The following is a 22,452-nucleotide window of genomic DNA, read 5'->3' on the forward strand; positions in this document are numbered from 1 at the left end:
ACCTTCCAATGTTCTGAAAAATCGCTGATCTCTGCCAAACACCGCAGCCTGAGACCGAGCATCCGAGCATGGGAGACAGTCACCCACAATCCTACAGCGAGAGAGAGAGAGAGAGAGAGAGAGAGAGAAAACCATTGGGCTCAGTTGTGATCATGTGATATCCTGCGTCACGTCCTACTCGTATTGCAAGACACCGCTCGTTTATCAAACTAAAATGTATTAGAAATGTTTGCTCGTCTTGCGGAACACCCGCAGAACAAGTTACTCGCAATCCAAGGCTTCACTGCTCATCACAGAACTGTTCGTATTAGAGAAACAATGGAGAGGATCTAAAGAATCAGAGAGCGAGAAGAGAAAGGCGACTTCACTTTTTGTATGTTTGTGTGTGAGCTTTTTCTATTTAATATTGTTTTAAGTTAATGCCCCAGAGGGGGGGAAATGCTCTGTGTCTGATTTTCTGGAAATTATTACAGTGAAATTCCGGCCCCTGCTTTCCCCAAACCCCATTCACATGTCCCCGAAATCAATCCAAACAAGGTCTCAGGCACAGCCCAGAACAAAAGAGGAGGAGCATAGACTCCGGGATCCTTGTAACCCAGCACCTCCTAATGGGAAGAGAGGCAGAGGTAGATTCCCTTTGCACCACCCCTTACCCCACCTGGCTGGGGAGGCTGACGTCAGGTGAGGATGTGGCCACATCTGCATGGAGGAGGCAGGAGATATCTGGGCTTAGCACTCTGCCCAGCCCAGGAGAGGGACCCAGGACAACAGCCTAATCCTCCGGCATCAGGTTCAGAATAGCTTCGAGGAGAGCAAGGAAGAGAACTCACCCATATCACCCCAAGCCCGGGGACATTTACAGTGAGGTCACGTAGACTCGGGGGCCCAGGAGAACAACCCGGGTACGGGAAGAGCCAAGACGACAGTAAAGCAGGGCGGTGGGTCTTTGCACTGTCCTCCTCCAAACAGCATGAGTGACTCAGCCCTCCCGAGGGTGCCACGTTCTCTCTGCTTCCGCCATTTGGTCTCATCTCACTCGTGACCCCCCCTCCATGTGAGTCCTACTCAGGGCTGATGATCCAAATACCTAACAGCTACCAGAGCATGGGCCCCCGCCAGGCAAAACAGACACCAGCTGTGAACAACGGAAAGAGATAGCAAATTACCCCCTAAACTCGCTGGCTTAGAACAACAAACATTTATGATCTCACCCACTTATGGGTCAGGAATTTGAAGCCGCTTAGTTGGATGGTTCCGGCTCAGGGTCTCTCAGGAAGTTGTAGTCAAGAGGTTCAGGTGGAGTTACAGTCATTCGAAGGCTTGGCCTGGGCTGGGGGCATCTGCGTCCAAGGCTGTGGGCAGGAGGCCTCCGTGCCCCGCCCCCCCAGCGGACCTCTCCAGAGGGCCGCTTGGGCGTCCTCACAATATGGCGGCTGGCTTCCGCAGAGGGACTGACCCAAGAGAGCAAGCCTGAGTCACAATGTCTTTTATGACCTAGCCTCCAAAGTCACACACTGTCATTTCTGCAGTACCCTAGCAGTCGCACAGGTCAGCCATACTCTGTGTGGAAAGGGACGGGCACAAGGCGTAAATACCAGGAGGCGAGGATCCGTGAGTGACATTCTGGAGGCTGCTCCCTCTTCGAAATCCTCTAACGGATTGCCACCCCTTAGAACAAAACACAAATGCCTGCCCGTGGCCTGCAAGGGCTGGCGGGACTGGGGCCCTGCCTGCTTTCCAGGCTCATCACGCCCTTGGCCACTTGCGCTAACTGCCAGATGCACCAACCTGTCCCTCAAGGTCCCACACTCGTCCTTCACGGTCTCCACTACATCCGCCTGGAAGCCTCCCTACCAGACTTTGCCTGGTTCCTCCTCACCTTTTAGGTCTCGGCTCCAATGCCACCTCCTCAGACAGGTTCCCCTGACCACCTTACCAAAAATAGCCCCCACCCCTGCCTGCCTCTCTCTCACATCACCACGCGTGGTGTCGCCCTCCACGGTTGCAAATGCGTAGCTACGACATGAGCGATGATCCATAATTTACATTTTGTGGCACCGATTCGATGTATTTCCACGTGCAGTCGGTTCCGATGTCTTGCTACGTTTCCTTCATTTCCTTCCGAGACGCCCGTTCACATCACCCCGTGTTGGCTTCTTCCCGGCACAGCGCTGACCCCTCTCTGAAATGATCCTGTGCGTCGGATTATTGCCCTTCTCCCTTCACGTGCCAGTGAGAGCCCTCGCTTTTAAGCAACAGACTCTTCCTAGCTAGTTGAAGCTGAAGAGGAACTTATTAGCAGATAGGAAGCACCTCAGAAGTCGCCAGGAGAGCAGAGAACTGGGCTTGGAGGTCATCTGTGTGGATCAGTCCTTGTATGAGCCCCACTGCGCGCGTGCACACACACACACACACACACACACACACCACTGTTGCCCGGGTGGGCACTTGAAGCTGGAGACCACCACGGGGATGCCTGCAGCTGCCGACTCTGGGATCCGGATGGATCTGCTGTACTCTCTCCAGAGAACATTCCTCGGCACCTGCCTCTCAGTGTCACTTGGACGCGGGCGCATCTGATGGCTGGCGTCTTGTGTCACCTTCTCTGCTCCATCTGCAAGCGAGGCTGGGAACCTACGTGGCTTCCACAGAGGGAAATGTCAGTTCATAAGGTGGGGGGTGGGGGGGAAGCCTCAAACCGAGGAAGAGTATATGCCGTGGTTCGGGGATGCCAGTGCATTGATGACATATATCGTGTCCCGTCTACTCTTTCGGCTACTTCTCATCACCAACCCCTCTCTCGTCCTCAGACTTCACAAATGACAACACAACCCAACGGCAGGCTGAGAGCCGCTTCTCAAAAAGAAAATAGTTACTTGTGCAAAGACTGCATGGCTCTGCTCCAAAACTTTAGGGCTTGCTGCCAGCCTCTGACCATCTCGCTCATGTCTTTATTTATTGCCTGCCGGGAGCCCCCCTCCGGGTAAGTGCCGTGAGAGCAGGGCCCTTGTTTCTTACCTCTGTATCCTCGGGACCTAGAACGGTGCCTGGCACATCATGGCGCCCGTAGATGTCAAGTTCATGAACGGTATGCGTGAAGTCCCCTCCCACGCTGAATAAGGCAGAAATGGCAGAGTGTCACTTTCAAGCCTCGGCTCCCGTGGCCAACCGCCCTGTTCTCTGGCTGTTCCCAACTTCAGCTTCCAGGGAGGAGAAGTCCGACCGGTCATCTTGTCTACTTGTGCCAAGCCATAGATTGTCCGGGGGGGGGGGGGGGAGGGGGTGGCTATCAACTGGAGGCTTCGGGGAGGGGTGTCTGCCTACCACCCCCTGCCTCCGGGGAGGGGAGTCTCACGGCTGCGAGATCCCAAATGTGTGCGATGTGACGCCGTGTCTTGTACAACGGGGTCACGTCATGCCGGAGGATTGGATTCCAAACTCTCCGTGTAAGACTTTATCCCATGTAGTCAGAGTCACACACGAACGTCCCTTCTGTTACCACAAACCCCCCTCCTGCACCGCGTCACCTACCAAACATGCACCTCAGCCGGTTATGCTTCGAAGTGGGGACCGATGGCTGTTTCTCTGGGTGAGCGCCAGACGAAGACATTGGATTGCCTTATGGGTCGCGTGATGTGAAAAGCACACGTGAGGTGCTCACAGTGTGAGAGACGCAGGGGCCCCGACCCACTGAGAAAACCACGGGTTGCCATCACACCGTCTTGTGGGCCGTGTGCACCGTGGGTCACAGGAGGTGGGATCTCGGTGCTACACTGTCCTCCCCTCCCCTCCCCTCCCCTCCCCTCCCCTCCCCTCCCCCCTCCTCTCCTCTTTCTGTTTTCTCCTTCCTCTTCCCTTTTGAACACATATATACGACAAGGTTTGTGGTTTAAAAAACGAAAACCATTTGCTCCTATTGGATTGACACATGAATAGAAGAGGAAGAAAATTAATCTGGTCCTGGTGAGAAAGCCCCGAGTGCAGAAGTAAAAGGAGGAAGCAGCGAAATCTTGTTGATAATCCTATTCTCTGAAATAGATCTCTCACCTGAAATGGAAGAAGATTTTGGAAAACAGCAATTACCTACCGTCAGGGGGACAAAGACAGCGCTGGGGGCCTGGGGGCCTGGGGGCTCTGGTGCCTCAGCCTTGTCCCTGGAAGGTGCAGCTAATAGGGTTACAGGAGGCTGGATTATTACACAGAAGAGAGACAGAGAAATCTCTGTGATGTGTGGGGGAAACTAATGGAGAGAAGGAAGGAAGCTAAGGAAAGTGCCAGACTTCTAGGAGGAAGTGTGAACATATAGGGGGACCAGAAAATCCCTGAAATTTCTGAATAAATCAAGTGGAACAGAATCAGTGATCAAAACTTGTTTTTTCTGTCCCTCTTCCTCTTTCTTTCTCTTCCTCTTCCTCCCTTCCTCCCTTCACTCCTCTCTCTTTCCCTTTGTCTGTCTGTCTGTCTCTCTCTTACACACACACACACACACACACACACACACACACACGGGCAGAGTTTTGTCTGTTTTCTTCACTGCTGTCTTCCCAGAACTGAAAACAGTGGCTAGCCCAGGGGCACCTGGCTGGCTCAGAGTGTGGAACATCTCACTCTTTATCTCAGGGTCGTGAGTTCAAGCCCCATGTTGGGCCTAGAGCTTACTTTAAAACAACAAAGACAGGGGCGCCTGGGTGGCTCCGTCAGTTAAGTATCCGATTTAGCTCAGGTCATGATCTCACAGTTTGTGGGTTCGAGCTCCGTGTCAAGCTCTGTGCTGACAGCTCAGAGCCTGGAACCTGCTTCCGATTCTGTGTCTCCCTCTCTCTCTGCCCCCTCCCCTGCTCACACTCTGTCTCTGTCTCTCAAAAAGTGAATAAATGTTAAAAAACAAAAGAGAACAAGACAAAAAACCAGTGCCTAGCTCATAGTAAGCCTTTAATATTTATTATATAAATGAACAGAAGACTTTATAATGAACTGAGATGGGTCATCTCACAGTAACGAAAAGCCCACCTATTCCTCTTGGTGAAATCCCTAAACTTGATGGAAAACAACAAAGACTCTCCCAAATTTCAAACAGAAAAAAAAAAAAAAAAAAAGGCTAAATCGTTTTCAAAACTCTTGATAACCAAGACGAGCTTTGAACTTCACAGAGCACCAGTCACCGCCTGAGACAATGGAAGAAAACCCACAGAGTCCTGGAGGGGGTGAGTGGCTCTCAGGACTCCTGAAGCCAGGAAGACAATGGAAGGAAGTCTCCCGATGGGAACGCAGGAAAGTTGGCCTCCTGGGGCCTTGGGGGAACCCAGTGAGCTGTGAAGGGACAGCTCTCCCTCACTCCAGTGATGTTTATGGAGAGCTTCCGTGCACCTGCCTGCCCTGTTCTCCCAGGCCTGGAGTTGCAGGGAGAGGAGGCGGTGGGTCAGTGACAAGTGAAGGAACATGGCCTTGCTGCCATAATGTCGGTGGGGCTGGCAGGGTAGCCCCACCCACCATGGGCAGCTGCACCACTGTGACATTGAAGGTCCCTTGGCCCTGGGTGGTGACCCACAAGACAGTCTTCCAAGAACCTGTGATCACTCTGTGCCCCGCCCCCCCGGGGCGGGCTCAGGTCAGGCACCCCTTAACCCTGGCAGAGTTGAGGCGGGGACACTAAGCAGCGGAGGGCTTGACGGCGATGACATCAACAGAGCCCAGCCAGGGTGTTTGTGTTCACTGGGCTGTGGGACGGGCAGCCAGGTCCTTCTCCTAGATCCCCAGCCTCCAGGGCTCCGCCCTTAGGAGCCTGGAGCTGCCTTTTGTCCTTCCAGGGAAGCCAGACCAGAGGCGAGCAGTAGCTTGCTCTCCCCTTTCCCCCTGAGCCCCAGCGTGCCAGGGCCAGGGCACCCCCCAACCCTGTCCAGGGGGCGACATCACCAGCCACGTGGCAGGAAAGGGAATGGAAAGCAATCCCTGAAGCCCAGGTCCTCGCTTCCCCCCCTCCCCCCCCGCCCCCCGTCTGCTCTCCTTCCTTCCCCGCTGCTGCTGTGGCCACGTTATAGCCACAACACTCATGTGTACGTCCCCTGTCCATCCTTTCAGATGTATTTATTGCGTTCCCACCACGTGCTACCAGCCGGTAGACAGAACAGCCTCAAATCCTGCTGTTGTGGGGGTTTTGACGCCACCGAGATGGTGACCAAGGCAGATCTCTACACCGGTCACCTATTCCCAGCTCCCCGAAGCTCCGGAACAATCATCACGGACGTACCACCCAACCTGTACACGGTAAGAAAGTAAGCAGTACTTTTTGTACCTTGGGGACAAAAATAAAAACCCAGTCACTTAAGTGTCACTCCTACAGCAGCATTGACTTAATGACTAAGAAAAAAAAATACCATTGTCTGAACAAAGAGACATATTTGGCGAGTTTTATTATACTGACTGACATGCTTAATTCCCATCCCTCCGGAGGAAAGGAGGCACTGAGTGTTCCCCCCACCCTCACCCCCCCCCCCTTAAAAAAAGGATAAAAATAAATGACCAGAACAGACACAAAACAGCAGCCCCAGCTCCCTTCAGTCCCAAGCACTGTCTGGAGACTGACTCACCCAGGGATTGTACCCAGAGGGATGGCGACCCCTTCACCAGGTTCAGAGAAAATGGTGATGCACCTGCCAATGGCAGGGCCGGCCCCGGGGGCCTGGCCCGAGAGTAGCCAGGACTTGGGGGGCAGGGGATGTGTGGGGAGCCCAGGCCAGTCTTCTGTTCCTCTATCTTCTCTGTCTATGGCTCTGTCTCCTCTGTTGCCCCTTCTCTTACTGTGTCCCTGTGTGTTTGCCCTGCCACCTCCCTGCCTCTCTGTCTCCTGGTCTGCCTGCTGGCCCCTCGGACCCGGGATCTCACATCTGCCTTTCCTCTCTCCCTCTCTCTGCTGAACCATGGCTGTTCTTTTCATGACCCTGACATGTCAGGTGCCCCTCCTAACTCACCCCGTCTCCAGGTTCCAAATCGGCAGGACAGAGAGGGGCCGCCCTCCCCACTGTCCCGTGGCTCCGTGAGCCCGCGTGCTCACGCGCAGGGCAGGGGATGGCAGGGCCCAGTCTTGCGGATGGTGGTGGGTGTGGAGTTCTCAGATACAGGGGCACACCCTGGGGAGACACCTCCAGAAAGTCTCCTATGTTGCAAACCCCCCAAAAGAGGTGTTCTTGGAAATCCCTGTGGCAGACCCCACGTGTGCTGCTCCCTTTTGCAGAGTTTATAAATATAGACAAATTTCTAAGGCTTAAAAGAGACATATTTCACGTGTGACTGTGAAATAAAATGGTAAAATAGGTCCCTGTTCTACATGATCCGGGCTGAGAGCTTTTCTAAATGCAGCCTGCCACATTAGCATCTTCGTGGAGCCTCTTCCTAATTTAAAGATCCTATAATTATATATCATGCATTGACATTGCTGAAAATCTGTGTAGAAATGTGGCCCGGGAAGGACCTAACCAAAACATGCCGTTTCCTTGGTTTAAAACGGCCACGCTTATGCCTGGAAAAATCCCACATATTGGCGGAGACAGATCTGGGAACGGTGCTTTTTCCTATGGGCTTTATCAAGACCTCCTTGTCACCTCTCTGTGGAGGACCAGGAAGGGGCGTCGTCAGCCAGGAAGAAACACTCAGAGAAACACAGCTTCTTAAATGTGGGGGCAGTGACAGTTTGTAGGTTTCGGGCACTACAGCCCTGGGGACAGACTGCAGCCGCTCCCAAATCCTGAATGCCCAGTAAGCCACGAAGAGAGGGGTCCACGTTCATTTCTTTATAGAAACTACGCGCAGCAAGATTCTCCCGTCCTGAATCACAGGCGGCCTGATTGTTGTTCAAGTGGCTGTTTCTCGTCCAAGGCATCTGGTGGTTCTCCTCCTGTTTCCTGGGCATTTCTTGGAGCTTTGTCTAGTTTCCAGCTGTGCCGCGAGGGCCCGGAGACGGGTGAGGCCGGGGTCTGCCCTCCCGGCCCCAGCGCCGCGGTTCTGATTTGATCCGTTTCACTTTGTTTCCTAATTTAATTTTTTTACGGTAAATATTGGTTACACAGCAACAGTCCCCTAGTCCAGCCCTTCAAAGTTCAAACTCTTGAGTTCTTTTTGTATTTACCTCCATCATTCTCAGTAATAGGCTTACTTGATCACTCATGGATGTTTCCATTTGAACCATCGTGTCCTGATTCCTGACCTCCCGGCACGGAAGAGGTCTTATCACACCCCCCTCCCCCTCCACACCCCAACACCCACACAGAAGCACACCTTTCCCCTCCCTTGCCTTCCCAAGAGAGTTTGTGCACAATGCTAATGAAATCATTTGTGTTTATATTATTCTGACTGCAGAAGACGCTGTTAATACCCCGCCCATCATGGGAAGGGCACCTGACTACTGGGGGGATCAGGGAAAGATTTCTGGATGAAGTTAGAGAACAAAGTGGGAGTTGAAGAACAAGGCTGAGACAGCAAGGGGACAGGACAGCACGGGCAGGAAGTGCAGAGGCCCAGAGATGGAGAGGGGGTGGGGAGCAGTGGGGGAATGAGCGGGAATGTCAGCAGTCACGGGAGCCACTGGGGAGTTTGGCCCCGAGCAGTGTCACGATCAGATTGCATGTGGCGACAGGGCCGCCCTGTGTGGAAGGATGGATGGAAGGGGCCCCAGAAGCTGTTCCACTGGGCAAGAGAAGGTGCAGGCCCAGAGCAAGCAGTCTGCGAAAACCCAGGCACCTGACCTGGGCAGGGGGGTGGGGGTGGGGGTGCCAATCATGGGACTAGACAGGAGGAGAAGCCGGCTTCCAAGGAAGATCATGAGCTCCGGTGTGGACACACTGAGTGTGAGGTGTCTGCCGTGGCAAAACGAAAGGAAAAGGCGGGTGGGGAGCTGATGACAGGAAGGAAAGCAAGATGGCAGGAGGCAGTGCAAGGCCTACCGTGACCCCTGACTTGGAACACCTCCCAAAGCCTTTGGCAAAGTCTAATAACCCCATAGTGAGGTGTGATCACACGTGAGAAACCAGAGAAGAGGGTGCATTTTTTTATTAGTGTCCACCTAGCGCAGACAGAGAGACAACGTGTGAGAAACCCACATCCCAAGAGTCCCAAGGATCCCTGGAGGTCAGAAGGAACCGGGGGAGGCCTCTGAGTTCTACCAATCGTGATGTAGGTGGTTCACCTAGATTTGCAGGTAGATAGGGAGCCCCTCACTAAATATCTCAGACTGTCATGGAGTGGCCGAGGCCCCCAGGTTGGGGTGGACACAGGAAGAGGAACTGCACGCCTGGGTGGCTTAGGCAGTGAAGGTTAAGGTCTGACTTCGGCTCAGGTCACGATCTCGGGGTTCGTGGGTTTGAGCCCCGTGTTGGGCTCTGTGCTGACGGCTTGTAGCCTGGAGCCTGTTTCAGATTCTGTCTCCCTCTATCACTCTGCCCCTTACCCATTCTCTCTCTCTCTCTCTCTCTCTCTCTCTCTCTCTCTCAAAAGTAAGTAAAATTAAAAAATTAAAAAAGAAGGAAGGAAGGAAGGAAAAGAAAGAAAGAAAGGATGAAAGAAAGAGAAAAAGAAAAGAAAGAGAAAAGCAAAAGGAAAGGAGGACCTAGCTGAGCCAAACCCTTTGGTCCCTCCCTGGGGAGGTAGGTCCCAAACGCTGAGGAATGGAGGTGTTTCAAAGAAGAAGAGGCCAAAATGTCCGGTGGCACTGAAAAGCCAGGAATGACGAGGACCAAACAGAGTCTGTTGGTAGCGGGGCCAGGGAGTTGGGGAGGTCCCAGGGGAGAGTGGCCTCAGTGGGTGGATAGAAACACTCTGACAGGTGTCGGAATGCAGAATGGGGAGGCAACGGGAGGTAAGAAAGTAAGGCACAGAGTAGAGACCATGCCTTCTACAAACGTGGCTTTAAAGATGGTCCAGGAGCCCCGTGGTTCGATTCTCTTCCAAAGGCCTAAAAACCCTGTAATACCACTATGTAGCTTTATTGTTTCCTTCTCTATCCGGGAAAAATGATCTATATCTATATCTGGATATATATTTGTCTGTTTATGGTTCCAAGTCCCACTGAAATCTGTGTTCCCCTTTCACGCAAAGGCACATTTTACGTCTTTGGTACAGAAGGAACATGAAGTGTCTTCACAAGTTCCTAGAAAAACTCCCGTCCCCAAATGGTGCCGATTACTGGACGGAGAGGGGCCTGCTTCAATGGGGAAATGGGGCTTTGATCGGGAGGGGGTTTTGCTGATTATATCTGCTTCCAAAAGAGACTATGAAAAGTTCCAGAAGGGGGCACCTGAGTGGCTCAGTCGGTTAAACATTCGGCTCTTGATCTCAGCTCAGGTCTTGATCTCAGGGTCATGAGTTCAAGCCCTGCATTGGGTTCAAGCTCTGTGCTGGGTGTGGAGCCTACCTGAGATGAGATAAGATAAGATAAGACAAGATAAGATAAGATAAGATAAAAAATAGGGGCGCCTGGGTGGCTCAGTCGGTTAAGCATCCGACTTCGGCTCAGGTCATGATCTCGCGGTTCGTGAGTTCAAGCCCCACGTCGGGCTCTGTGCTGACACCTCAGAGCCTGGAGCCTGTTTCCGATTCTGTGTCTCCCTCTCTCTCTCTGACCCTCCCCCGTTCATGCTCTGTCTCTCTCTGTCTCAAAAATAAATAAACGTTAAAAAAATTTTTTTTTTTAATAAAATGAAATAAAATAAAATAAAATAAAATAAAATAAAGTAAAATAAGGTCCAGAAAAACCCCCTCCCCTTGAAACAGGCTGTTCGGTGGTGGGCGCTGTGCCAAGTCCCCAGAAGGTCTAGCTGAGAGGAAGTTTTGAAAAACTGCTGTGGGCAAAGGGAACGAAGAGGGAGAAGAGATTCCCAGGGGAAATCTATTGGGGGGGCAGCACAGGGAGTAGGGGGCGGCACGTCCATACTCCCCTTCTTCCGTGGTGGTAGAACATTGAACGGTCACCCAAGGACCAGAAACAAGGGTCCGGATTTGTATGCCCGGCCTGGCCATGTCCACCATGCACCTCCTTTCAGATGAACGAGGAGCCCCAAACCCTTCCTGGAGGGGCCCGTGCTGCCCGCAGCCTGAGCAGTGTACTCAAAATGCCGAGCTGCTTTCTCTGCACCCAGGGCCACGTTGCCTGGGACTCTGGACCGACTTGGTCACGTACGTTCCAGCCCCATCGAGGGGCCCAGTCTAGGAGGTGCCTCTGTTGGCCTCAGGGCTCCGCTGGGTGAGGGGGTGTAGGATGCTCGGCACTATTAGGGAGATGGCAGTCTCTGCACACAGCATGGCGGTTTTGCATTTGTAATATTCATACGTCGACTTTTTTCTGTATTAATCTTTTCACAAAGCGTTTGTGAAATATGACCTACAAAAAGGCATATAGAATAATACAGAACGCTCACATCCCTCTCCCCAAGTGTAAGGAAAATAAAACAAATATTACTAAGAGAGTCGAAGTCCCCAGAGTGTCCCCCCATGACTGCATCCCCTCCCCCTGCCTCGAGGCACCTGCTACCTCAAGTTTGGGGAGTATCCTTCCTACACCCCCCACCATGGCAACCCAGATGGGATGGCCCCACATGGCCGGTCTTGCTGCAGGGGGGCGAAAGGTTTGCCTCTCAGCATGGAAGTAACAAACAGGAAGAGAAATCATGGCGGCAACAAAAAAGACATGAAAACTCTAGTGACGGAAATACAATTGCCTGGGGCGCCTGGCTGGCTCCATCGGTAGAGCAGGTGACTCTTGACCTTGGAGTTGTGAGTTCGGGCCCTGCGTTGGATGTAGAGATTCCTTAAAAATAAAATCTTAAAACAGAGAGAGAGAAAGAAAAGGAAGGAAGGAAGGAAGGAAGGAAGGAAGGAAGGAAGGAAGGAAAGAAAGAAGGAAGGAAGGAAGGAAGGAAGACAGCAATTGCAGAGAGAGAGAGAGACCAGAAACTCTCTGTTACTGATACATGGGCTCTGACACAGGAGGGACAAGTCTAGTGAGTGACCATCTTGGGACACAGAAGCCTGGGAGTGGACAACCCACAGGACACTGACAAAGAAACGGGGCCTGGACCGGGACCGAGCCGTCCCAGCTACCCTTGGCCAAGGTCTGACGGATGTCCAGCTGAAGAGGAGTTCCATGAGGCAGCGTGGCGCACGGGTTCCAGAGTCGGCTCAGTACAGGCTGGCTGGTCAATCACGCTAAGCCCATTCCATGGTGACGGGTTAGTTTCTCCTCCGAGTCAGTGCTCAGATGGGGCTCCCCACCAGCCTCCCATTTGGCTCAGGAAAATAAAATGAAAGCCCTATTGGATTCTTGGGACATCTTGGAGCACTTCCGAAGGGACAGATGAATGAGAGGCTGGTGGTTGACATTTAACTACAGTTCCAACTTTATCAAATGTCTCCTTGCAATATGTCCAAGCCAGCCTAGAACTGGACTGGACTTGGTGGCCAGAGGGGCCGCCCGGCCTTCAGGCTGTGCTCCTAGCCCCTCTGCCCACCCCATGCTGGGCACAGGCCACCTGCCTGTATTGTGAAATCAGTTGCCTGAGATCCTGCCAAGGGTAGTTTTCTCTTCAAAGCATCTTTCTCCTCTTTGTTCTTTGTATAGGTCCCATGGTATGTTAATTGGCTTGAGCTGCCATAACAAAATACCATAGACTCCGTGCTGTAAACAACAGAAATTTATTTCTCCCAGCTCCGGAGGCTGGAAGTTCAAGATCAAGGTGCCAGCAAGGTAGGTTTCATTATAAGGCCTCTTCTCTTGGCGTGGAGGTAGGGGGCCATCCTCTCCGTGTGCTTGCCTGACCCCGTCTTTGTGCTGCGTGCAGGGGAGGGGGAGGAGGGAGAAAGAGAGAGGTGTTGTGTCTTTTCTTCTTACAAGGACATCAGTTCTGTCAGATTAGGGCCTCACCTTTACGACTGCATTTAACCTAAATTACACTCGAAAGACTCTATCTCCAAATACAGTCACATGGGGGTTAAGGTTTTAATGCAGGAATTATGGGAGGACACAACTGAGTCCACAGCGCATGGACACCCAACAGATGCTCAGAATCTGGTCTGCCACCTCACAGAGAATAGAGTCAACTTTCTGTAAGCGTTAGAAATGTTCTGTATTTGTGTGGTAGTTACATAAGAGTGTGTGTGTGTGTATGTGTGTGTGTGTGTGAGTGCGCATAAATTATTTGAGATGTATACTTAAGATTTGTATGCTTAACTGTATGTATGTTACACCTCAACAAAAAAAATTTTTTTTTAATGAACACACACGGAAGAGAAGAGAATCCAATTAAATCCGTGAGGCCTTTGGGAATGAAGAAGGTGCCCAGCGTGTCCTTAGGCTTGAAAGTGACACCAAGGAGTTACCGTGCAGGAATGGAAGGAACTTAGCCTTTATTGAGCATTTTGTTTTGTCAGGGTAGTTTTGGCTGTAGGAAAGGGAAGTCCACACACTGTGTCAAGTATAAAGAGTCTTAGGTTTTTTTGGGTTGTTTTTTAGTTTTATTTATTTATAGAGAGAGTGTGTGCGCATGTGCAGGCAGGGGATAGGGAGAGAGAGAGGGAGAGAGAGAGAGAATGCCAAGCATGCTCAGCACCGTCAGTGCAGAACCCAACACGGGGCTCAAACTCACGAACTATGAGATCATGACCTGAGCCGAGATGAAGAGTCAGACGCTCAACCAACTGAACCACCCAGGTGCCCCTCAAGTATGAAGAGTCTTACATGAATACAAAAGAATCTGAAGGGCCAGGGCTTACAAGGGATAGAAACTGGGTTATTCCCTCATTGCTAACTCAGTCTCTCTCTCTCGTGCACTTTCTGCCTATGCCTGTCTATCTACCCCACAACCCTCTTTGGATCTGTTTCCTCTCCTTTCTCTTCATGGTTCCAATATGGCTGCCACAGCTGTTTGGTCAGTACAAGTCTCCCTCCTCAGTTCCTACCATCAACTGTTCTTTCCTTTTTGCCTCTTAGGTCAACCTCCTGAGAAGGGCTCTAGCACACATTAAAAAAAATTTTTTTTTATGTTTATTCTTAGAGAGAGAAAACATGAGCAGGGGAGAGGCAGACACAGAATCCAAAGCAGGCTCCAGGCTCTGAGCTGTCAGCACAGAGCCCAACACAGGGCTCGACCTCACGAACTGTGAGATCATGACCTGAGTCGAACTCGGACACTTAACCGACTGAGCCACCCAGGCGCCCCAGCTCTAGCACATGTTTTTGAGCCAGTGTCCACATGTAAGTTAGAAGACTGCCGTTGGTTGGGGCGCCTGGGTGGCGCAGTCGGTTAAGCGTCCGACTTCAGCCAGGTCACGATCTCGCGGTCTGGGAGTTCGAGCCCCGCGTCAGGCTCTGGGCTGATGGCTCAGAGCCTGGAGCCTGTTTCCGATTCTGTGTCTCCCTCTCTCTCTGCCCCTCCCCCGTTCATGCTCTGTCTCTCTCTGTCCCAAAAATAAAATAAACGTTGAAAAAAAATTTAAAAAAAAAAAAAAAAAAAAAGAAGACTGCCGTTGGGTCCAATCATCTGCAACAGGAAGAAGGAGGCCGTGTGGCACAGTTTGAAGTTACGTAAGGCCCAGGTCCTGGGTTAGAATAACTTGGAGAGGTGGGCAACAAGAGATACCTATCTCAAGAATGTTAAGTGCTGGGGTTTTAAGAATTTCTCTGTTTTCTTGTACTGTCTTTGGTTTGGGCATCAAGGGAAAGCTGGTCTGAAATAATGAGATGGGAAGTGTGCTCACCTCTGGAATTTTCTGGAAGAGTTTGTGTAAAGGTGTCATTCTTTCTTCCTTAAATGTTTGGTAGAATTCACCAGTAAAGCCATCTGGGCCTGGAGTTCTCTTTGTGAGAAGGTTTCTTTAAGCTATAAATTCAATTTCTTTCATCAATATAGAGCTATTTGAGTGATCTCTTTCTTCCTGAGTTGACTTTGGGAGTTTGAGTCGTTCAAGAAAATTGCTCATATCGTTGAAGTTATGGAATTGATTGGCATAAAATTGTTCCCAATATCCTCTTATTAGCCTTTTAATATGTGTACAATCTGGAGTGGTACACCTCTCACATTCTTGATATTGGTAAATTGCGTTTTCTCCATTTTTCTCCTGGTCAGTCTGGCTAGAGGTTCATCAATTTCATTGATTTTTCTCAGAGAACCAGCTTTTGGTTTTGCTGATTTCCCCTATTATTCTTTTTTTCTATCTCACTGATTTCTTCTTTGATCTTTATTATTTCATTTCATTTGCTTCTTTTGGATTTAATTTATTCGTCTTTTTCTAGTTTCTTAAGGTAGAAGCTGGAATTGTTGATGTGAGATCTTTTCTTTTCATTTTTTTTTAAGTTTTTACACTTATTTTGAGAGACAGGGAGAGAATAGGGGAGGGGCAAAGAGACAGGGAGAGAGAATCCCAAGCAGGCTCCGAGCTGTTGGCACCAAGCCCTATGTGGGGCTCGATCTCACGAACTGTGAGATCACGACCTGAGCTGAAATCAATAGGCAGGTGCTTAGCCAGTTGAGCCACCCAGGCACCCCTCTTCTTTTCTAACATAAGCATTTAGTGCTGTGAGAACACAGGTCCTCGATGACAGTCTGTGACTTGAGCACTGGATCAAGTCTCATCTGAGGCCAGCCTAAATCCAGACCCCTGGTTCTCAACTTTGGCTACACATTAGAGCCACCTGGTAAGCGTCGAAAGCTACCCATGCCTGGGTGCCACCCCAGGCCAATTAAGTCAAAATCTTTTGGGAATGAACTCCAAAATGAATACTTGTCAAAACTCACCAGGTGGGTCTAACGGGAAGTCAGGATGGTGAATCACCACCATACCAGGCTAGCGCTTCCCAAACTGTCTGTAACAAAAGCAGTTTTGTTTTTTGATTCCAGTTTTATATTCCTATTATCTTGCTGACTGGTTCTGGGCAACATACAATAAAAATGAACCATATGGCTTCTAGAAGTTTCCCTCACGAAAAGTGCGACTTCTGTTGCCTCTTAAATCCCGGTGTTCTCATTCCTTAATTATTATCAACAACAGAGGAAAGGAAGTTTGTCGAAACACGATTATGCCCAAAGTCGGTTCAACAGTATAGTTGTATCTCACTGTGGAACAACAACGGACAGTTTGTGGACCATTCTGGTCCATGGACCATGCTTTGAGTGGCACTGTCGAGATTTCTTGATTGTATGAGCCAATAACTTCTTTTGATTGTTTAAACTTGAGTTGGGGGGCGCCTGGGTGGCGCAGTCGGTTAAGCGTCCGACTTCAGCCAGGTCACGATCTCATGGTCCGTGAGTTCGAGCCCCGCGTCGGGCTCTGGGCTGATGGCTCAGAGCCTGGAGCCTGTTTCCGATTCTGTGTCTCCCTCTCTCTCTGCCCCTACCCCGTTCATGCTCTGTCTCTCTCTGTCCCAAAAATAAATAAACGTTGAAAAAAAAATTTTTTTTTAAACTTGAGTTGGGTTTTTGGTTAGAAGAGGAAGGTTCCAGAGGCGCCTGGATGTCTCAGTCGGTTACGTGTCCCAACTTCGGCTCTGGTCACGATCTCACCCCTCATGGGTTCAAGCCCCGCATCGGGCTCTGTGCCGACAACTCAGAGCCCGGAGCCTGCTTCAGATTCTGTGTCTCCCTCTCTCTCTGCCCCTCCCGCGCTTGCCCTCTGTCTCTGTCTCTCAAAAATGAATAAATATTAAAAAAAAATTTTTTTTTTTTAAATTTTTTTTTTTCAACGTTTATTTATTTTTGGGACAGAGAGAGACAGAGCATGAACGGGGGAGGGGCAGAGAGAGAGGGAGACACAGAATCGGAAACAGGCTCCAGGCTCTGAGCCATCAGCCCAGAGCCTGACGCGGGGCTCGAACTCCCGGACAGGGAGATCGTGACCTGGCTGAAGTCGGACGCTTAACCGACTGCGCCACCCAGGCGCCCCAAAAATTTTTTTTTTAAAAGAAGAGGAAGATTCCAGCTGAAGTACCCTACCACAGATGTATCCATCTATCTTGTTCACACGTTATTCTCTCTTTCCCACACAAGAGCTGCAACCATCCCAGAGTATGTATACAGCCTTGGCTTGCTTGATGATGACTGTGTGATTACTATGTAACCTCACTGTGGCTCACTTTCTGGAGCTCAGCCAAGAGGATACGAACTTCCTTTCCTCTTTTATTCTTTTTATTATTCTTTTTATTCTTATTCTTTTCTTTTAATTCTTATTATTTCTTCTTCTTTTCTTCTTCTTTTTATTATTTACTTGTTTAAGTAATCTCTACACCCAACGTGGGGCTTGAATTCTTGACCCCGAGATCAAGAGTCACAGGTTCTTCTGACTCAGCCAGCCAGGCACCCCCCACCCTTTCCACTATTGTTGATAACGCTAAACAAAACTGAGGACACCCAAGTTTGAGAGGTAATAGAAGCACTGTTTCTTTTTATCTTTTATTTAAAAAAATGTTTTTGTTCTTTTAAAAAAGCTTTTTAATGTTTATTTAATTTTGAGAGAGAGAGAGAGAGCCCACACACGCATCAGGGCACAGGCTCCTGAGCTGTCAGCACAGAGCCCGACGCGGAGCTCGAACTCACACACCATGAGATCACCACCTGAGCCGAAGTCGGGCGCTTAACCGACTGAGCCACCCAGGCGCCCTATATTTTCTAAAGGAAACCTCTAGAAGGCACAGGATTGTGGATATGGATTTCAGCATATTGGCATTATTTTTCTGACCCTCAGATCATCCCATATCTGAGCAGAGAGCTCCTTCAGGTTGGCTCCTGTGTCCTTTCAATCCATCCTATTGTCTTTGGTACCTTCCTTGCTTGACTATGCCAGCCTTGGAATAACCATTTCTCAGAATCCCTGGCTTCTTTCAGTGGAGAATGGTATTTAAAGACTAAGATGTAGGCAAGACATTATATATATATAGTTGACCCATGAAATAATGTAGGGTTAGGGCACATTGACCCTTGCACAGTCAAAATTCCATGTATAACTTTTGAGTCCCCCAAAACTTAACTGCTAATAGTCTACTGTTGACTAAAAGCCTTGCCCATAACATAAATACTCAATTAACACATATTTTGTATGTTATATGTATTGTATATTGTTTTCTTCCAGTATGCTAGAGAAAAGAAAATGTTATTAAGAAAATCCTAAGGAGGCACTTGGGTGGCTCAGTTGGTTGAGCGTCTGACTTCAGCTCAGGTTATGATCTCATGGTTCAGAGTTCAAGCCCCGCGTCGGGCTTTGTGCTGACAGCTCAGAGCCTGGAGCCTGCTTCAGACTCTGTGTCTCCCTCTCTCTCTGCCCCAACCCCACTCATGCTCTGCCTCTCTCTCAAAAATAAATAAAACGTTAAAAAAAATTTTTTTTAAAGTCATAAGGAAGGGGCGCCCGGGTGGCTCAGTGGATTAAGCATCCGACTTTGGCTCAGGTCATGATCTCATGGGTTGAGCCCTGCGTCAGGCCCTGTGCTGACAGCTCAGAGCCTGGAGCCTGCTTCGGATTCTGTGTCTCCCTCCCTCTCTGCTCCTCCCCTGCTCATGCTCTGTCTTTCTTTCTTTCTCTCTCTGTCTCAAAAATAAATAAACATTAAAAAAATTTTTTAGGAAGGAAAATCATTAGGAAGAGAAAATACATTTACAGTACTGGCCTGTGTTTGTTGAAAAAAAAGTCTGTGTATGAGAGGACCCACACAGTTTAAATCTTTGCTGTTAAAGGGTCAACTCTACACTTTTTAAACACAGAAATCACATGATTTTTCAAAAGATCTGTTTGTTTTTTAAGTTTATTTTATTTATTTCGAGGGAGAGAGAGCACAGGAGAGACAGAAAGAGAGGGAAAGAGAGAGAATCCCAAGCAGGCTCCACACTGCCCGCATGGAGTCCAATGTGGGGCTTGAACCCACAAACTGTGAGACCGAAATCAAAAGTCGGAGGCTCAACCGCCTGAGCTACCCGGGTGCCCCTTCTTTGTTCGTTTTACCATAACTAGAGGTCTTTTCATTAAGTCAGTCAATGACCTGAAACCATCAAGTCGCTTGGGCTTAAGGGCTGGTTTGGGTTAGGGCAGTTTCTCAACCTCAACAGCATTGACATCTGGGGCATCGTGGACACTGTCCTGTGCATTGTAGAAGGTTCAGCAGGATCCCTGCCCTCTGCAGGCTGTGACAACCAAAAGTGTCTCCAGATGTTGCCAAATACCCCTTGTGGTGGCAAAACCAGCTTGAGGACAGGCCTGGGAATTCTACGGGAAGTGTCTTGGAACAAACTAGAAAACACACAGCCCCCGATGTGGCACGTATGCCTCCTGCCTCTGTCTCCCCCACGGGGCTAAGCGGGATCATGGCCACAGGATAAAACAACACATTATGGGAAGCAGTCCGACCCGCAAGGAGTCATCGGCACGAAAGTGAGGACCAGACGTCACGTCACGGGCAGCACCACCCAGAAGCCACATGTCGCTTCTTGCAAACTTTGCTGAGACGCCGAAGCATCTCATTGAACTGACTCAAGTCCGGAAGATTGCTCAAACTCTCGTTCCCACCAGCTCCTTTCAACGTTCCCCCTGTTTAAGATCTCTCATTTTACTGTCACCGAGAGAAAGTCCCACTTAATTCATACCAGATGCTTAGTGAGTCGTCATGAATCAATGCAGCATCATCCAAAAACCAGCAAAATGAGTCATAAGGACAAACAGGACTCTCTCTCTCTCTCTCTCTCTCTCTCTGCAAAACAGTGACTAAATTAGTGTTTTTCCCCTTTGGGGGAAAAAAAAAAAATTAGGAGGTTAAGAACTGGCTCAGGGCCCTGCTTGTGTAACCCGCATGTCAGTGGGTGTGAAATGGTTAAACACACGTCCCCAGGGAGACCCCGTGTGAGGCCTGCAGCTGCTCCAGGCAGGCGCTGGCTACAGGAGATGAGAGATTTCTAGAGCGATTCTACGGGGGGGGGGGGGGGGGGGGGGGGGGGGGGTGACCCCCCGAGACCGTTTTGCAGCATTCTGTTTCCATCCGAGACTCAGAGCATAGGAATCTCCATCCGGGAGGACGGGGCTCTTGGCCACCGTGAAAGGCCTTCCAGGATGTGAGCACGCGGACCCCTCCTCCTGACAAGCTCCTGAGAACCGAGCCCCGTTTTCTCCGCCTGCCTCTACCTCCCCGGCTTCTAGGGACGGCACTCTGATGGCCTATGCGGGTCAGAACCGCGGGCGGGGGAGGCACTGGGCCCCCCTGGGCACTTTCTCCAGGGCCTCTGAGCCTTGAATGGAAGGAGGAGGAAGAGAAAGACACGTCTTTGTAATGGCTGGATGAGACTATCCATGGTTTCTGCTTCTGGGTCCCCACGGCCTCCCTGGTTTCTGTCCTTTTCAGAGTCACTTCTTCAACTTTCCCTGTCATTCTGTGAGGGCCACGTCCTTCTGGTGAGCCCCCTTTGCGGTCACGGCCGGCGTCTGTTGCTTTCCCCCCACAGCACCAAGGCAGGCCCTTCTGTGAAGGCCCCCGAGCCAGTGCTCCGTGACGTTTACGAGGTGCGGAGACAGGTGTCCCCTCGATGAGGCAACGCAGGAGGAACTGAGGCAGAGGCTGCCCTGCGGTTCCTGGCTCAGCCCTGAAGGAGGACCCGCGCACGGATGGGGGCCAGTGGGGGACGCCTCCGGCCACAAGAGAGAACGAGCCTATCGACAGGGAGGAGCCCGGGCCGCTCCGGTCTTGCCAGCGCTGTGCTGGGGGCCTGGGCCCATGGGCGCCGCCATCGAGCCCCTTGAAAGGCTCCTGCCCTGGGTGGAATCTGTCCTGCTTCCCCCTTGGGCCCTCCACTCCCTCACCAGTCATCTGTCATCTTCTCTTCCGTGTTGTTTGGCAGCCTTACTCCGCGTCCCCTCGCTCCCCCAGTCCTAAGGTGACTGTTTCAATTGTCCATTCGTTGCGGTCCCCATGACCTTCCCGTCCCCCTGGCTGCCAGCAGAAGACGAGTTTCTTATTCCACAGAAAGAGTTTCGACCATCATACAGGGACTCCTTCAACTTCCCAACATAACACCTGCACCCCCTTCCCCTCCGTGCTGCCCGGCCTGTGCGTTGCAGGATGGGTCTCAGCGTCCCTGGCCTCTGTCCGCTAGATGACCTCCTCCTACCATGAGTTATGACAATCAAAATGTCTCCAGGGACGCCTGGGTGGCTCAGTCTGTTAAGCGTCCTACTTCGGCTCAGGTCATGATCTCACGGTTCATGGGTTCGAGCCCCGCATTGGGCTTTGTGCTGAGCTCACAGCCCGGAGCCTGCTTCCGATTCTGTGTCTCCCTCTCTCTCTGCCCCTCCCCCACTCGCGTGCATGCACGCGCCCACTCTCTCTCTCTCTCTCTCTCTCTCAAAAATAAATATTTTTAAAACTTTAAAAAAATGTCTCCAGACATTGCCAGATATCCCCTGGTGTATAAAGTCACGGCAGGGGAGGCCCTTCGCTCTGGACCAATCACCAGTCACTCTGTCTCACGCTTGTGGCCCACATCTGATCCACAAGAAGCACACACACTCGACCAACTTTCACCTACGTCTCGAATAGAGCCCTTCCTTCGTGAGGGCCCAGCTACTGACAGACAGCCATGGCCACGGCCACGGCCACGGCCTCCCCTGTGGCCTTCCAGGTGTGCCTGGGGCACCCCTGCGTCTCCCCGACTCCAGGGTCCATCCTTCAAGGCCCGCAGATGACCCCCCTCCACTGATCTGAGAAAAGAAAAAGCACACCCCCTTCTCCCACAGGGGCGGCTTGGGTGGGCTCTTCCATGCAAGCCTCTCCTGCAGCTTTCCTGGTTCCTCTGCCTGGGCCTATCCAACCTCGGTATAATCTGGAGGTGGGCGGGCGGTACGTGACTCAGAACTAGTGCGCTGACATTTCCCGTCCCCGCCCTGCTCAGGAGCGCCGCATCCCACGTGGAGGTGGGGGAGCGGCCGCCCCACTTGTCAGGGGCCTCAGCCAGCGTGAGGCCGAAGGAGCTATTAGCATCCGTGGGCCCATTAGAGGGGCCTGGGCCGCTCTGCTCTGGATTCTTTCTCCCTCCTGTTTATTCAGCCCCCTCCTCCTAACCGGAACCTTTAAACGTGTTCAAATCTCTCCCCAAATTAAAACAAACAAACAAACAAAATCAAAAACCGAAAAACCTGCTTTGACCCCGAGGCTCCTTTGCAGCTACCACCCCGATTCTCTCCTCCCCTTCAAAGCCAAACCTGTGAAAAAGCTGTCTAATCCACTGCCTCCCTGTCCTCACCTCCCCCTCACTTCCGCCTTCAGCAGGCCCCCCAAACAGGTCCCGCCAGAACGGCCATGATCCCTGCAGGGCTGAGCCGAGGCCCGAAAGCAGGAGGCTGGCCTGACCGCAGCCAGGACTCTGGCAGTTGGGCTCAGCAGCTGGCAATGGTGACAGATGGCCTTCCTGAGGGTTGTGAACAGAACCGCAGACGATAGACTGG

The 22,452-nt window shown here is 51.1% G+C and overlaps 1 long non-coding RNA gene across 1 annotated transcript; it reads left to right on the plus strand.

Annotated features, from left to right (window-relative positions):
• Window positions 1-225: 225 nt before the first annotated feature.
• LOC123584441 lies at window positions 226-13,497 on the plus strand. The gene is made up of 3 exons (XR_006705432.1): window positions 226-2,983; window positions 6,079-6,264; window positions 12,605-13,497. It is a non-coding gene; the product is annotated as an uncharacterized LOC123584441 (long non-coding RNA).
• Window positions 13,498-22,452: the final 8,955 nt, after the last annotated feature.

Source organism: Leopardus geoffroyi, chromosome B3 (genome assembly GCF_018350155.1).
Source record: "Leopardus geoffroyi isolate Oge1 chromosome B3, O.geoffroyi_Oge1_pat1.0, whole genome shotgun sequence".
Taxonomy (NCBI): domain Eukaryota; kingdom Metazoa; phylum Chordata; class Mammalia; order Carnivora; family Felidae; genus Leopardus; species Leopardus geoffroyi.